Raw genomic sequence first — 16,865 nt, 5'->3', positions numbered from 1 at the left:
ATTTTACATAAAAACATTTGATAATATCGTCGATATATCAACAAATATCAAATAATCGTCGATAGTTTGGCGATATTTTACGATATATAATTAAAAAGGGATTCAAAGTTTCGAACAAAAAAAAAATTGAATCCGTGAGAGAGGGAGGACAGACGATCAAACCAATTACTAATGTTTCCCCTCAAAGAAATTTGGAAGAACAACCTGGAACTAAGAAATAGATTCCATAAATAACTTCATATTTGTTATATCCTCTTTGGTGTCAAGATACATCAGAGTTTACTCCAACATAAAGAAGCTTATCAAATCGGCCAGGCCGTAAAAGTGCTGGATCAATAAGATCAGGTCTGTTGCTTGCCCCAATGATGAACAAATCCTGGCAAATCAAGTGGTGAGAAAGGGATTACAGACATAATAAACCAGGGTACGAAGGAGAGAAGGAGATGATAACAATACAAAAACTCATACCTGTGTGGAATCATTCAGGCCATCAATTTCGCAAGCATCTAGAAACAAGAAACATCCACCACAACCAAGACAAACGCTAGGCACAGACAGATATTTGTATATATAACATAAAAGAGAGGTGGGTATTGGAATTTGGGAATGAAGGTTAACTTTATTATTTTGTTGGAAGAAGGTTAACTTGATTCTACTTACTTGTTTGCTCCAAGAGGGGCAGTGGTCTGGATTCAACAGCACCACCTATGAAAGCAACGACCATCGAAACTAGAACCAAGAAAAACCAATCCTTTGAAAGAGCCATTTCTCTTTGCAATAACAACACTACAATATAGCAGTTAGTATGTATCACGATATTTTCAAAATATCGATATATCGTGCTAATATCGTGATATTTGAGGATATATCGACGATAATTGCACATTTTACATTTGAATGTATCCAATTCATATCCTGGATATATTCATATCTTTTTCTAAAAACTCGATATATATCGGAAAATATCGCGATATATCGCGATATTTTGTACTATGGCTTTGCTTGCAGTCAATAAAAAGAGTCCCTTCATGTTCTCTGAAAGTAGCTCCCCATCCAGCATCTATGCACCATCAAACTGCTAATTAATGGGCCTATAAACTAGCTAAATGGGCATTTGAGGCAAGGCCTAATGAACTTTTGTATCATGCAGAGATAGATCAGGTATAGTTTTATCGACTATTGAGTAATGAAATATTGAAATGTAGTTTTGTATTTAAATAAAATAATCTAAAATAAGATAATTTGAAAAGCTATGGTACGCGCTGTATAAAACACTAGTCTTCTTCGTAACTGTTCACGAAAATAGAGCATTTCTTGGAGTCCAATTTGTGTGGAGTAAAGATAGAGTATAAGGAGCACCCATAGAATCACCAGGCCAGTACTAAATTCATCCAACGATCTCAATCCAATATACAGTATAGGATTTAGAAATGATAAAATAATAAATAAAAAAAATTAAAATGAATTCAGCTCCTCTGAAACCGGGTTGATGTATATCCTTGCAGTCATTCTCATCCAGCATTCATTTGCATCAAGATATACCGTACACATACTTTGAGGTTTCAGTGCATATCTCGATGACTCGATGTAACTGTTGCCAATAATAGATCACAACCAAGAGGCTCTGAAGTATAAGTATAGAGTATAAGCTCACTTCTAGTAAAGGGTTGGGCGTTAATACAAACTTTATAGAAGAATCCTCTACTATTTTGGAGAGTATAGAGTTTGCAATAAGTAGAGAATGAAGTGATATATGGGTCGAGTCTGATTCACAAGTAGCAATTAAAATTTTCAGTTATCAATTTATCATGTTCCATGAGAAATTGCCTGTGAACTTTATGCAAGCAAAAGCTTAACTGCTGCCTTCACAATCACACTCTCAGATAAGTTAATTTTACTGCAAATGTTGTAGCCAAGTATGGAGCTAATCTAAATGCCAATGAGTTATTTTCGTATAAGGGAAAACCCACTGGATAAACAAATGGCAGCAGGGTCCTAATGTTAATTATTTAATGTTTTAATAGGTCCGATTCTTTTGCAAATAATAGATGCATCTTTCTAAAAATAAAAAGAAATATGCATCTATTATTTGCAAAAGAATCAGACCTAAAATAATTTTTCCGAGTTACACTGAATGAAAACCGAGTTACACTGATTGTGAACCGAGTCTGACCAAGTTACACTAACTTGGCTCCTTTTTCTTCACGATTTTGCTTGGGTAAGTGTATTATAGGTGTATATAATAAACACCATGGGTTTCTTGTGCTTTGATTAGTTTGTGTTGGGGTTTGAGATCGGCGGTATCCAGTTTGAGATCTGAAGTGAAAAAGGAATGAACTTTAGGAAGAAAACAACTTTGCAACTTTATATTTCCGTTTATTCTCAGTGTGATGGCGGTGCCTGCCTAAGGTGGTAGAGTATCCTATAGTTACGGCCGTCCAGAGTATTTCCGGTGAGTTTCAGGCCAACTCCGATCAGATTCAGGCCATTTCCTAGTTGTCTAATTAAGATGATGAATTCTAATCCTAGTAGCTGATTAACTCAATCACTTTCTTCCACCTTCTCCGAAATTGCCTATTTCTACTGAATTTCAAGTCTTGTTCTTCTGTATAAAATTTGTAGTGGAGGTGCATCTTTTTGGTGTGTTTATATCAGCGGTGAATTGGGTTACAAGTGACGCTAATACCAATGAGATACAGAATGCTCTCTGAAAAGGAAACTAGGTCTTGATTTGCTGATTTCCTGTGTGTTAGTTAGGGATGAATTGTTGAAAAGAGAATTTTTCCATTGATAGCTAGGCTCTTTCTTTGTGGTGGAGTGTTAGTCCTATTCCGGGTTTTCTGAGTTGGTAGTATATCACTTTATGATGATCTCGCTGAAGTACTTTTCAGAGACAGTGATCCATATTTAGTTTTATGAATAACTTATCGATGAGCCTTTTGGAGGGTGGTAAGAAAGTGATTGAATGTCTTTATCTTCTGGGTTTGTGAAGTCGATTATGAACTACAATTTGATTCTTTCTGTTAGTGTTGGAGTTCAACCGGTTTAGTCTTTGTTTTCTTCAAGGTTTGGAGTTGTATAAATGTGAGTTAGTTCGGTTCTGTAAGTTGTCCTGAAGAAGCCATGATTACATCCTGGAACTTTCGGGGAATGGGCTCTTCAGAGGCCATTCGTAGTGCTTTAGCTTTAGTTAAGAAGTTTGATCCCGATGTTTTATTTTTAGTAGAGACTAAATTATTATATAAGAAGTTGAAGCATGTACAGAAAAAACTTAAGTATCCTCAAGTTTTTGCAATTGATCCTGTTGGAAGAAGTGGATGCCTTGCTATTCTCTATAAGGATAACATTTCTTTCTCAGTGGTGGATGGTGATAAACATAAAAAAGTGTAGTTTAAACTCCTTAATAGTATTACATTTAGACTAATTATGTTTATAATAAATAAGAGTTAGTAATGTTTACGTATTTTCATGTATTTCAGGTCTTAAAGTTGCTTATGTGCTTAAAGACGTCATTTTGTATGGAAAACGAGTCAAGATGATTGCTAGAAGAGTTCTATGTTTAAAGCCTAAGAATCGAGAAGAAAAAGACTTTTCAAGCCCAGTCAAAGTCAATTCGGGTAGAAAAAGAACAGAAAAGTCAACAGAATTTCAAATGGACGTATCATTGGACTCGAGCCTCGGAATTGGGCCTACATTATGTCAAAACGACCGTCTCGAAATAAGCTTTCCAATGAAGCTGGTATTTCCCCAATCAGAGATGTAAAAGTAGATGAAAAAAGCACTGAAGTAATTTTCAGCAGTTATGGCCTCTATAGACTTAATCTAATGGACTTTGGGCTCACATTATATGCCCAAAGTCCCCCTTTTTGGCCCATGCACGAAAATATAATCCTAACTCTCTCCTATATAAAGAGGGTTAAGGCTAAACAAAATTAGGCTACTCCCACTTTAGTTTAGTTGTAATTAGGGTTCTGTCTCTCCCTCCCTCTTTAGTTTAGTTTAGGGTTAATTAATTAGTTTGTAGTGTAGCATCCATTAAACCTTATTCAATAAAAGCCTTTAGATATTCAATTCTTGTCTTTACATTATTGTCTTAGTTTAATTAATCTAATGATATTAGGCTAATCCCCCCATTAGAGGGAGATTATGAAGCCTAACGAGAAATAGATTGTTAAGTAGAATTATTTAATTGTGTATGTGTTCCAATGAGTTTAGTTTATTGTATGACTTCCAAAATAAGCACATAGTAAATTAAACTATGGATTGTTATGATTAAGTCGAGAGATTTGGTTGTAATAATCCTACATGCTAGTAATAATGACTATAGAGATGTAGGTTGTTGCTAGGGATGATAAAGTTTGAGGCTTTAGGTTGGATAATTGCGTGAAAACCTAAAGACGATATCTTTTCAATGAATAATTTGATTCTTGCATGAAACTAATCATTAGGTGGATTTATTACTCATCTCTATTATCTTTCTTATAATTTAAATCACTGTTTTAGCATATTTATTTACTGTTTTCATAGTTTAAAATATTACTCTCTAATTAGTGAATTAGTTTAGTTAGTCTAAATTCGTGTCAAGTACGTGTAAGCAAGAGTGGATCGAAAACGATTGCTCCCATATATCAACATATATTGAGAGTATTATTATATATTGATTAGCATGTTTTAGTACTGTTTTAACTACTATTTTTACACTATTAAAACTTAGTTATCAAATGGCGCCGCTTGCCATCTTGCTTTGTTACGTATTGCGTGTTTAGATTATAAAAACTGTTTTCACTATTCACTAACCAAAACACTAAAAACATTGTTCGTAATTTCTTCAATTTTTTTTGCTAATGTCTGAGTGCATACAAGTTCCGCAACCAACTCCCTGCCCTCTCGTGACCTGACCCTAAAAAAATCAAACCCTAGTTTTAACTTGCAAGCTACAAGAAATTGCCTTTACACAGTTAGCCCGCACCATACACCATAGTCATAGTCACCACTGAATATACTTTATTTTCAAGTTTAACGCTAGCTATAGCTTAATTAAATTAAATTAATTTTTTAATATTAACTACATTATTATACATCCTCGAATCTACTGTCAGAGGATTCTATTTCTAGTAATAATCAGGCTAATTTTTGCATGCTCATTAGGAATTGCCTATTAGACTTAAAACTTGCATGAGATTAAGATCTGGTTCGTATAAACCTGCCGTATTAGTTTCTCGTAGATGCAGAAATAATTGCCTATCTAAAAATTTATAGTTAGAGTTTTTGTATATTAATTAACATAGAATATATCATTAAAAACAATATAGCTTATCAATATATAGACCAACAATCATGTGGTTATTATGCAAACCCTTCACTATGTTCATACTGTGGTAGTCTTTATCATTGGGCTTCTCAGTGCCCATCATACTAAGAATTTGGGCCTACTATAGGATATAATTATAATTATGAGCCTTAATTTTCAAACTTTCATAGTAACCCATACAATCAAGAGCTTTCTAGTTATCCAAACTATTCATAGAGTTCCACCAATAACAATCAACCAGCCATTCAGCCTCAACCTAACCCATCACAGTACGAGATCAACCAGAGTCACTCAAACGCCATATACCAAGAAGGACTCATATCGTATCCCTTCGCCAATAACTACGACTATCAAACACCATACCAACCAGAACCACACAACCAAGCTTCCCCTCCGCTAACAACATTGGAGGAAATCATGACCCAAAACAAAATAATACTTCAAAACCTAGAATGGGCAAGATTGATGTTAACCTCACCTACGCCAGACTTTTCCACCATGCCAGAAATTAACCACCCATTTAGTTTGCCACCCTTCCCAGACCAAATTTCCCAACTAGTAGCTGACTCAACAAACATATTTAGGGAACAAAAGACTGACTCAGAACAAACATTTAATGAACAAATAGCCGACTCAATTAGGGAACAAAATGTCATCACCCAGACTATGCTTCAGAATCTAGCCCAGATGATTTCCATGATCCCCTCACCTAACACAGAACTTTCAACCTTGCCAGAGATCGACACATAAGTAGAATAACCTATTCCCATAACCAAACCATTCGACCTAGTTGAGACCTATCCTGAATTTCATGAACCATTACCTTCCCATGACCCTCCCATTGACCATTGTATTGACTCCATACCCAACCTGGATGAGGAAATTCTTGAAGACAACTCTTTAGGACTTGTTTTGGATGACCACTCAATAAATTCGAATGATACTATTGAGGACACTCTTGAAGTTCTAGATGAAGAGAACAAAGAAATAGACGAGAGAACTTGATGAAACTATGATAGAGGAAGAATTTCTCAACCTATTTTGTGAAGCCAATGCTCAACCTACTGAACCACCAACCAACCAGCATCTACCTGAGTTACAACCTCCTGAAATCCAACCATCTACCATAACTAAGTCATCCATTCCTCCACCATTTCAAAGGAACCTCAAATTTGCACTTGAGCCTTTTGCCTCAAAGATCCTCTATAATTTTTTCAACCCTCAAGATGAAGAGATTTTGCTTATCATACAATCCTATGAGTACACCATTCCTATAGTTGAGAGCCAAGATTTGACTAAGTGTAGTGAGAAATCTAGTTTGTCTTATTTTTCATCATCTGAGTCTCATGAAAGACATCAGGATCCATACTTCATTCCTTTCTCACCTAAAGTATCACTAGTTCATCTTTTGGGTCATTCTAACTCTTTAAAACAGGTACAACATGATGGTTTGCATATGTTCTTTGATAAGTTGCATAAGTTTTAATTAATTCTTTTGCATGATTACTTCCAATTATACCACTTCATTCTATTTGGGGGTGCATTTAGTATCATGTTTTTATGGCTCCCAACTCTTCTGACTATTAGTTTATAGTTGACCACTACATCCATCTTGTGCCACCCCAGTTTCTTGTTTGTTTGGGGGTGTGTACAGTCTTGGGGAATCTGACTTAAAACGACCACCCCACATTAAGTCTAAAGAATCTGACTTTAAAATACCCATATAATTTTTTGTAACATACGACCTTAATGGAGTATAGGCCACAAAAATTTTCAAACTTAAAAAGGGTTTTCAAATTTTGTCTGGGGGTGGCGTATTTTGGTTTTTCATTTCAAAACTTTTTGACACCCTTTGCCTGTCATGTTTACTCCAATAGAGTCTAGGTTAGTTAATTATGTAATTTAATTGTGTTATTGAATTATTTCATGAACGCCCTTCTCCCAAATTGTTTGGGGGTGATATATTTAATTTTAGCACATTGTATGTTCACGTATTAAAATTGAATGTATAAATATCAAAATATTAATGTATAATGTAATTAGGTACTTTAATTTCGTGAAATTTCACTATTTTTCTGAATTTCGAAAGCTAATCCCATAGGAGCCAAGATATGCGCTTGCTTGATTTGTGAACGTATGATATTATTTTATTTATGTTAGAGTTCGCTTATGTCCCAAGCGCTATTTATTATTTCATGTTATCCCCATAATGGGAGGAACTCATATAGGAGTTGCGTATGTTTTTATTTCTTTATATTAGTATATATTAACATTCTTTTTCAGGTGCTCCCATTTACAAACACGTTTCTATGGTACTCTCTATCTTTTATTTTCATTCCATACTTTGGGGACAAAACATGTTTCTGTTTGGGGTGGGATAGAAACATGTTGTAAATGTTTAAACACATATTAAGTTGTATATTACATATTATTTGTCATATAAAAATTAGAAAAATATAAAAATAATAAATATAGTTTATACTATGCACTTAGTGATAATGGTATTGTTCTCTTCTCCATGATGATATTAGTCTATAAATCTCACGTAGTTCTTGAATTATGATTTAATTTTGAAACAGATTAATATGTAGGTAATAGTCATTGCATATTTTCTTGAACATCTTGTATGAGCATCTATGATTGTACTTGGCAGTATTTTTCTTAGACCTATGTTAGAGTACTTAATACATATCCTGTGAGCATCTAGCCTAAAAGCCTCATATGAGTGAAATATTTGAGTGATGACACAAGGGATAAGTAAATTCCGAGTAGAGAAATCACAAATCCACTTGCTTGATCACCATACCATATCCTAAGCGAGAATTTAGGCCCTCTTTGGATCGATATAGCCAGAAATTTTGACCTAAGTATATTTTCTGTCAGTCGCTTCACTAAGACTTTCATTAGGCTTTTCACAAACCACAAATCATTTACCCAATAAAATAAAATAAAAAATAATCTGAATAAGTCTGAAAAATAGGATGAGTGAAGAAAAGAGAAGAGAAAAACATGTGTAAACAAAAATTATTTAGTTTCTTCAAAAGAACAATAAATAGAAAAAAAAAAAAAAAAATAAATATATATATATATATATATATATATATATATATATATATATATATATATATATATATATATATACGGTTTGTCTAGAGTGCCACTCTTATAGTGACACTCTTATCTCACTCTTCTCCTCAGCCGTCCGATCTCGCCCTCAAGATCTGAAGATCTAATTCACTGATAAAACTGATATTTCAAAATTTTGCGGTATTTCAAAATAAAAAAAACGAAAATAACAAAAAACACGAAATTGGGTTCTCTCTCTCTCTCTCGGCTTCTTCTTCTCTAGTTTGAACCAAGCTTCTGGATTAAGGTATTTTTCCACTTTTAATTCGTTTGATTTGTTATTTAATTAGCTTGGATTCGTTTGAAATAAACCTAGTAAACTTTATTCTTGGATGTTGTTTATATTGTTGTTTAAAACGCGAAATTGAGTATGAACTAACCTAGTAAACTTTATTCTTGGATGTTGTTTATATTGTTGTTTAAAACGCGAAATTGGGTATGAACTTAGACAAGTAAACACGTTTAAAATGCTTGGTTCAACTGTTTAAGAACTTAGACAAGTAAACAAGTATGAATTGGGTATGAAATTGTTTATATTGTTGTTTAAAACGCGAAACTAGGAAGTAAACAAGTTTCTGTATTGGAAGTAAACTTTGCTTTAATGGTATTTTCATTGACGTATTCTTCATGCCATATTCTTCATGCTTTAATGGTATTTAATTAACTTTAATGGTATTTTCATTGAAGTTTGAATGGTATTTAATTAGCTTGAACTCTGTCGTATTCTTCATGCCGTATTCTGTCAGAGTTTTGAACTCTGTCGTATTCTTCATGCCGTATTCTGTCAGAGTTTTGAACTCTATCAAAGCTTTGAACTCTGTCAGAGTTTTGAACTCTGTTAGAGTTGTGAACTCTGTCAGAGTTCGGTAAACTTTGTCAGAGTTTTGAACTCTGTCGTATTCTTCATGCCATATTCTGTCAGAGTTTTGAACTCTATCAGAGTTCGGTGAACTCTGTCAGAGCTTTGAACTCTGTCAGAGTTTTGAACTCTGTCGTATTCTTCATGTCGTATTCTGTTAGAGTTTTGAACTCTGTTAGAGCTTTGAACTCTGTCAGAGCTTTGAACTCTGTCGTATTCTTCATGCCGTATACTGTCAGAGTTTTGAACTCTGTCGTATTTTTCATGCCGTATTCTGTCAGAGTTTTGAACTCTGCCGTATTCTTTATGCCAGTGATTCGTCGGAGTTTTGAACTCGTCGTATTCTTCATGCCATATTCTCCGAGTTTTGAACTCGCCGATTCTTCATGCCGTATTCTCGCCGAGTTTTGAACTCGCCGAGTTCGGTGAACTCTATCGTTCTTCTTCATGTCGTGTTACGCCGATTTTGAACTCTGCCGAGTTTTGAACTCGCATTATTCTTCATGTCGATTCTCAGTCGAGTTTTGAACTCTATCGAGCTTTGAACTCGGCCAAAGCTTTGAACTCTGTCAGAGTTTTGAACTCTGTCGTATTCTGTCAGAGTTTTGAACTCTGTCAGAGTTCGGTGAACTTTGTCACAGTTTTGAACTCTTTCGTATTCTTCATGCCGTATTCTGTCAGAGTTTTGAACTCTGTCAGAGTTCGGTGAACTCTGTCGTATTCTTCATGCCGTATTCTGTCAGAGTTTTGAACTCTGTCGTATTCTTCATGCCGTATTCTATCAGAGTTTTGAACTCTTTCATATTCTTCATGCCGTATTCTGTCAGAGTTTTTAACTCTGTCAGAGTTCGGTGTACTCTGTCAGAGCTTTGAACTCTGTCGTATTCTTCATGCCGTATTTTGTCAGAGTTTTGAACTCTGTCGTATTCTTCATGCCGTATTCTGTCAGAGTTTTGAACTCTGTCAGAGTTCGGTGAAGTAGCATATTCGGTGAACTCTGTCAGAGTTCGGTGAACTCTATCAGAGTTTTGAACTCTTTCAATGTTTTGAACTCTGTCAGAGTTCGGTGAAGTAGCATATTCGGTGAACTCTGTCAGAGTTCGGTGAAATAGCATATTCAGTGAACTCTGTCAGAGTTCGGTGAAGTAGCATATTCAGTGAACTCTGTCAGAGTTCGGTAAACTCTATCAGACACACCATTTTGGGACTAAACTCTAAGTCCCAAACTCTGACAGGACTTAGTCCCAAATGGTGTGGCCATGCCGTTTGGGACTAAGTCCAAATGGTGTGGCCATATCGTTTGGATTTGAACTTGCATAAAAAATGGCGTGTCTGTTTGGACTTAGTCCCAAACGGCATGACAGACACGCCATTTTTTTTATCCAAGTTCAAATCCAAACGATATGGCCACACCGTTGGACTAAGTCCCAATCAAAGATGGCCACACCGTTGGGACTAAGTCCAAACGGTGCGCCATATCGTTTGGATTTGAACTTGCAAAAATGGCGGTCTGTTTGGACTAAGTCCAAACGGTGTGGCCATGCCGTTTGGGACAAAGTCCAAACAGACACGCCATTTTTTTTGCAAGTTCAAATCCAACCTATATGGCCACACCGTTTGGAACAAGGGGCAAACGGTGTGGCCATGCCGTTTGGATTTGAACTTGCATAAAAAAAATGACGTGTCTGTTTGGACTTAGTCCCAAATGGTGTGACCACACCGTTCAAGAGACAAAAAAAACAGATCTTTTGTGTTTTGGCAAAAACATTGTGTACTGCATTAGATTTTTGTGTTTAGGCAAATAACATTGGGATTTTTGTGTTCTGCATTAGATTATTAATAGAGATACTTCGCTGTGACAAATTAAAATGCGCAAGTTGTCGGAGAGCACAAGAAGAGCCATTGAATGGATATAAACTGAGATCTAAGCAAAGCACATACGCGCAGCCCTGGTAAGTAGTATAACTGTTTACTCCACTGACAGCAGACGTCCTATTAAAATCAATGCCTGCTAATAGCAGAAACATAACCAAAGGCCATTCTTTGGCATGCCGTTTTACTAGATCTTGCACCAAAAAACCCTAGGATCTTAGGTGAACATGAAAAAGAATGACAAGTCTAAAGCAAGATCACTATCATTTCATATTTCAACAATGTGACACCATGTGAAATACATTGTCCAATTACTGAACATAAAGCTAAGTTGCTACATATCAACAACTTGCACTTACAAAAGAGTCCTAACATAACATTTTTTGACTACAAAGAGATTTCCAATCTAACTTTCTGACTTTAGTTGTATATCTAACTCTTTGTTCTTTATCTCCTTCCTGCAAAACAAAAAAATTGAATAAACAGATCAGTCAAGCAAAGTTAAATCAAACTGCTTTATTAAGGTCTGACAGAAAAACTAACCTCTCCACTTGCTTCCTCATGTTCACCATCTTCCGCCACCACCATTTGCCTAATTACCCCCCAATAAAAACACATGAATTAGTATAAATACTACCACATATGTCAAATCCAACACCAAATCTAGAAACCTCATTGATTGGAAAACTCTTGAACTTAAGTCATGATCAACTCTCAAAAGAACAAAGAAAGACAAATGCCAATAAACACTCCCCGCATCATCTCAACTAACACAAACTGAAAAGTAAAGCAAAACCTGCATCATCTCAAATGCCAATAAACATTCCCCGCATCATCTCAACTAACATAAACTGAAAAGTAAAGCAAAACCCACCAAAAAACAAACACAAATTCCAACTAAAATGATCTCCTAACTCTTTCTTTAGCTCCAAGACACACAAGACACACTTACAACTCTCGATCACCGCTAAAGAATCGAGTTAAGAAAGAAAGAATCTTGAAATCAATACCCCTCATTTTCAGTGCGCAAAAGAACTCTGTAGCACTATGCACAATGCATGAGCATTTTTATCTACCAGACAAAAAACAAAACCACCCTCACTTCCCACTTCCCCACTTAAAACTCTAAAAAAATAATACAAGAACTGATAAACACTATTGGGAACTGATAAACACTACTGAGAACTGATAAACCATTGAGAACTGACAAACAAACCATTTCCATTTCCAACACTCGTCCCAACACAAGATAAAAGGAGGTAAACTAACCACTAAACCCTAAACTAACCAAACTCAACATACCTAAATCCTATGCTCCTTCACGATATCGTCCGCTAATGAACTTGCACCGGGTCAAATTGTATGCCTCCATGAACTCGTTCTGTGCATCGTCTGGAATCGCAGTCCCACCCAATTGCAGGCCTTGATTGAGCAAGCGAGAAATTTCATCGACGACGGGGTGCTGTCAAAATTAAATCGAAAAACTACATTAGTATATACATTTACATTTATAAAATACCAAAACAAAACAAAACAAAAATTAACGTTGTAAGATATTAACTAACCAGATTATGATATGGAAGACTCTATAGGGAGTAGTGACTAAGATGATCAGGGTTTATCATTCGAATATGACTATTGTTTTCATACCAACTCATGTATCTACTAACACACTCCCATGGATAAGACGGAATGGGTCCTTGTTGTTCAAGTTGAATCAAGTGATTCTACCATTTACTCCAGTAGGAAGACGCAATATTAAATTTCACATCATACCCGCATCCGGAAGTAGTTCGCGTCGAGGTCTTTGGTCTTGGGGGATCTGAGGGTACAAACTGCATATGACCCAACTGACCCGAAACATTGTACTGCTCGACATTATCAAGAAAGCATATAAATCCCTCGAAAAATGCTATTTCATCCACCGGCCGTGTAGCTCGGACTTCAACATAGGGATACCATTCAACCTGTCAAATAGCATATGATCGAGGAAATTAATCATTAACCACATACTAATAATATCAATTAATAAATAAAACTATTTACATACAAAAATGCTTACATCGGTACAAGTCATATTATCAATGGTGGCTCGGGTATGCTTCAATGCAGCTGTTGTGCTAGCATAAAAAGACTGAGTAGCTGAGTACTTATGAGCACGGGACATGCTCAAATGATAGTCCTCATTTGGGTATGGCCTGAACACTGGGAAGTACTCATAAATCCAATCCTACATTAATATAGACACCCAGTTAATATTGTAATAGATAGATAAAATTGACATTGAAAAGAAAAACAAAAAAAACTAATACCTGTAGGAGAGTGAAATAGCCTGAAACACCCTTCACCTTGGCACTTGTGGCAGTCCCAAGACCCCTGTACAAGTAAGCCAGTAAGGCTACACCCCACGCGTAGTCTCTGATCTCGGCAAATTTCAAAAGCAGTCTCAGATAACAAACGGGAACTGCAGTTCGGGGCGATGTCGGTGAAGGCGGTACATCCAAAGAAAAATAACAGATAAGCTCTCACAAAGAAATCAAGACCTCTTTTTGGGTTGACGCCTTCTTCACAACAAACCCATTTTCATCACGTAAAATCTTCATTTGTTACCTTCCCAAAGAAACTGCTTCATCAAGAAATCCATCCTAACTTTGGAAGTTAACTTATTGGATTTCATCTCCGCTATCTATCTTATCCATGGGTATGCCAAAATCTTTGTGGATGAGTCTTTTTGTGCGTTCCAAAGGTCAAATCGGTGTCCCCGATCAACTGCTTTGCCTCGATCGAACTCCTAAGAGTTGGGAAACATCGTCCAACGTGATTGTCATCTCGCCCCACGGCATATGAAACGTGTTGGTCTCTGGATGCCACCTCTCCACAAACGCAGAGACCAACACAGGATCCTGATGCCTGTATACACTTAAGACCAGAGCACATAAGCCGGTCCTTTGAAGCTCCACATGAAAAGTAGAACAGTCTAAGCACTCTCCGATGATATCCCACTGTACCAACTTGTTTAGGTGCCCATGGCACTTCAACACCCCTCTCTCCGCCTAAAACAACAAAAACTTAGTATTAATGTATGCACAAGTTTCGTAATATAAAATTTAAATACTAATAGACACTATATGATAATATTACCTACCCCTCCCAAACATCGCGAGCCACGTGCACTGCATAGTCATACAACAGATGTGACACACAAGGGCCACCTCCATAAACACCTCTCTTGAACTCCAAGTCATTGTTAGACTTTCTCACAATATTCACTGGAGGTACAGGTACATGGACTTCCTCGTCATCCTCGTCATCCTCCTCCTCCTCCGTCCTCTTCCTCCTCGTCAGTCTCCTTTTCTGCATCATCAACACCCTCTTCTTCACTATCAGCATGACTTAGAACTACACTCTTCCCACGATCCATATTTACGTCATCGTCATCGTCATCTACATCTAAATCTAAATCTAAATCTACATCTACATCTACATCTACATCTACATCTACATCACTCAGAACTGTCCCCTTTCTTCTCTTTTGATTTTCTAACTCTGCACCACTCACAACATTACTGGGATCATCCGCTTTCCGATCCCCTCTACGAACTGATGCCGAAGTGGTTGTTTTCCTTCCTCTCTTTTTCTCAGGCTCCTCATCGCGACCCGAACTACTACTCCCCCCACCTAACAACTTCTTAGCACCCGTGAAAACACTTTTTGCTGCATTCTTCACATTCACATTCTTTGTTCGAGGCATTGCTACAAAATAAATAGGAGTTAAAAATAAGACATTCAACTAATTCAAATTGTTGCAATACCAACGTGAAAAAACAAAGAACGAAATAAGGCGGTGTGCATGCCAATCTATATATAAGGTGTGCATGCTATCTAGGCAAACTATACTCCTCTATTAAATCCCCCCTCCACACACTAACAAAAAAAACCCAATCTATTTCAAGCATGTGAAATCGACTAGGAAAACTTTGCGAGAACGACTCATGTAAAACTTTAAAGCCGCCATGGAGATAATGAACATCGAAAAAAGAAGCACATTTGTAAAACGAAAATAGTCGACGCGGCATAAGAGAAAGACAATATAAGAGCTGAAGCTCGATGGGGAAAATGAAAGGGCCATAATCTCACGAGTGGAGGAACGAAGAAATACCAACATCAAAGGGGAACAACTGTCGATACTCGATCTTAAGTCTCTAACTCAAAAACTAATGAATATGAACTGAGTGTAGAAGCTATTAAAGTCACAGTTGTATACATAGCACATCAAGATCAAGAAGTCAGAGAAAACTGTAGAGTCGAATGCATCTACTTTGCACATATATATATAGCAGGAGGCATTATAGAAAAATTGCTATCAGTTATTAAGTTGGATTCGAGCATATGGCATAGATGCAAGTTAAATGCAGCCATGTGGTCTTGAGTTTGAGGCAAGTACAGTGTCGGCGATACACATTAATGAATTTTGGCGTCTCTCTTGCTAGTTTGGGACGTCCAACATAAACTAAAATGTCAAAAACTTTTAATCTTTTGTACTTGCATGATCTTCATGGCAAATTCTTAGCTGGAAAGAAGCCTTACGACAATGCACGAGAGTACTAGGGTAGGACGGTAGGTAGTCGGGACCTTAATTAGTTTAGTTAAGCGTCACACTCCTACTATGATTTGTGATAAAACATAAAATTGATAGTTTACCTACGAAATGAACGATAAAACTCAAAACGTAAGTAAACTAAAACTTTCTTATGTGCCTATATTTTATCAAAGATTCTACTCTCAATCCTATGAGATATAGTGGAGTAGATGATTCGTTCCACTCCTAGTCCTTCTGCATGCTGTGTTCTCTACGTATAAGTAATCTTAACTAAAAAGTCTAATGAGAGATTTACGAAATGGAAACTAGACTACGATGCAACTACCAACAAGATGCAACTAGTCGACTATTAGAACAACTATGGGAATGCTACGTTGATTCTATGATAAGGAGTTAGAGGGGGATTGATTCCACCTTAACTCGACTTAATCCTACTAACGACGAATCGTCGTAATCCGAATTGAACTGCTTCGCAGAACAATATGGTTACTCCTAATCCCTAATTACATATGGCATTTCTACCAATTCATAACTAGCATGTGAACGATTACACCCATTCTCATGGTGAACTAATCATTTCTAGAGTGGAAAGGAAATTACGACGACTCTACGATAATCGGAATCAAGCTTTCATCAAGGCTTCTCAACCCCCTCAAATGGAGGGTTAGCCGAGAATCATTACGCTATTATTCCCAATGGAATTCAAACAAGACATGATATCAAGATTTGAACTTTGCTTATTTAAACTCAATGAAAACTAATCATGCAATAATTTAATTAAACTAATAATGACATCAATGAATTGCAATAGATGTTTAATGGAAAATGAAGCTAGATTATAAAAAACAACTAACTTTATTGATCTAATGAAAAGTAGCAATGATTCAATAATCTATATTAAAACAAGGTATGAAAACTAATTAATTAATGGGATAAAACTCAAAACTAGATCTAGATCTATCTTTTTCTAACCCTAAACTCCATTAACATTAGCTTCCTAACCTAACTATCTACCATTAACAAAGAGTCAAGATCTTGTTTTTATACTTTCAGATCCAAAAATCGTGCATGGGCTTGGAGCCATGTTTTGGGCCAGA

At 36.3% G+C, this 16,865-nt stretch overlaps 2 long non-coding RNA genes across 2 annotated transcripts; both read right to left on the bottom strand.

The window, feature by feature from the left end:
* Positions 1-207: 207 nt before the first annotated feature.
* On the bottom strand, positions 208-607 carry LOC147475589 (uncharacterized). Its single transcript, XR_015207727.1, has 2 exons — positions 469-607; positions 208-376 (listed from the first exon to the last, which is right to left on the bottom strand). It is a non-coding gene; the product is annotated as an uncharacterized LOC147475589 (long non-coding RNA).
* Positions 608-11,487: 10,880 nt separating this feature from the next.
* LOC147475588 (uncharacterized) lies at positions 11,488-12,812 on the bottom strand. The gene is made up of 4 exons (XR_015209548.1): positions 12,734-12,812; positions 12,471-12,630; positions 11,712-11,760; positions 11,488-11,626 (listed from the first exon to the last, which is right to left on the bottom strand). It is a non-coding gene; the product is annotated as an uncharacterized LOC147475588 (long non-coding RNA).
* Between the last annotated feature and the right edge of the window lie 4,053 nt (positions 12,813-16,865).

The sequence above is a fragment of the Coptis chinensis genome, chromosome 9, assembly GCF_015680905.1.
Source record: "Coptis chinensis isolate HL-2020 chromosome 9, ASM1568090v1, whole genome shotgun sequence".
Taxonomy (NCBI): domain Eukaryota; kingdom Viridiplantae; phylum Streptophyta; class Magnoliopsida; order Ranunculales; family Ranunculaceae; genus Coptis; species Coptis chinensis.
Note: the sequence above shows the minus strand (reverse complement) of the source record. Positions and strands in the feature narration are given on the sequence as shown.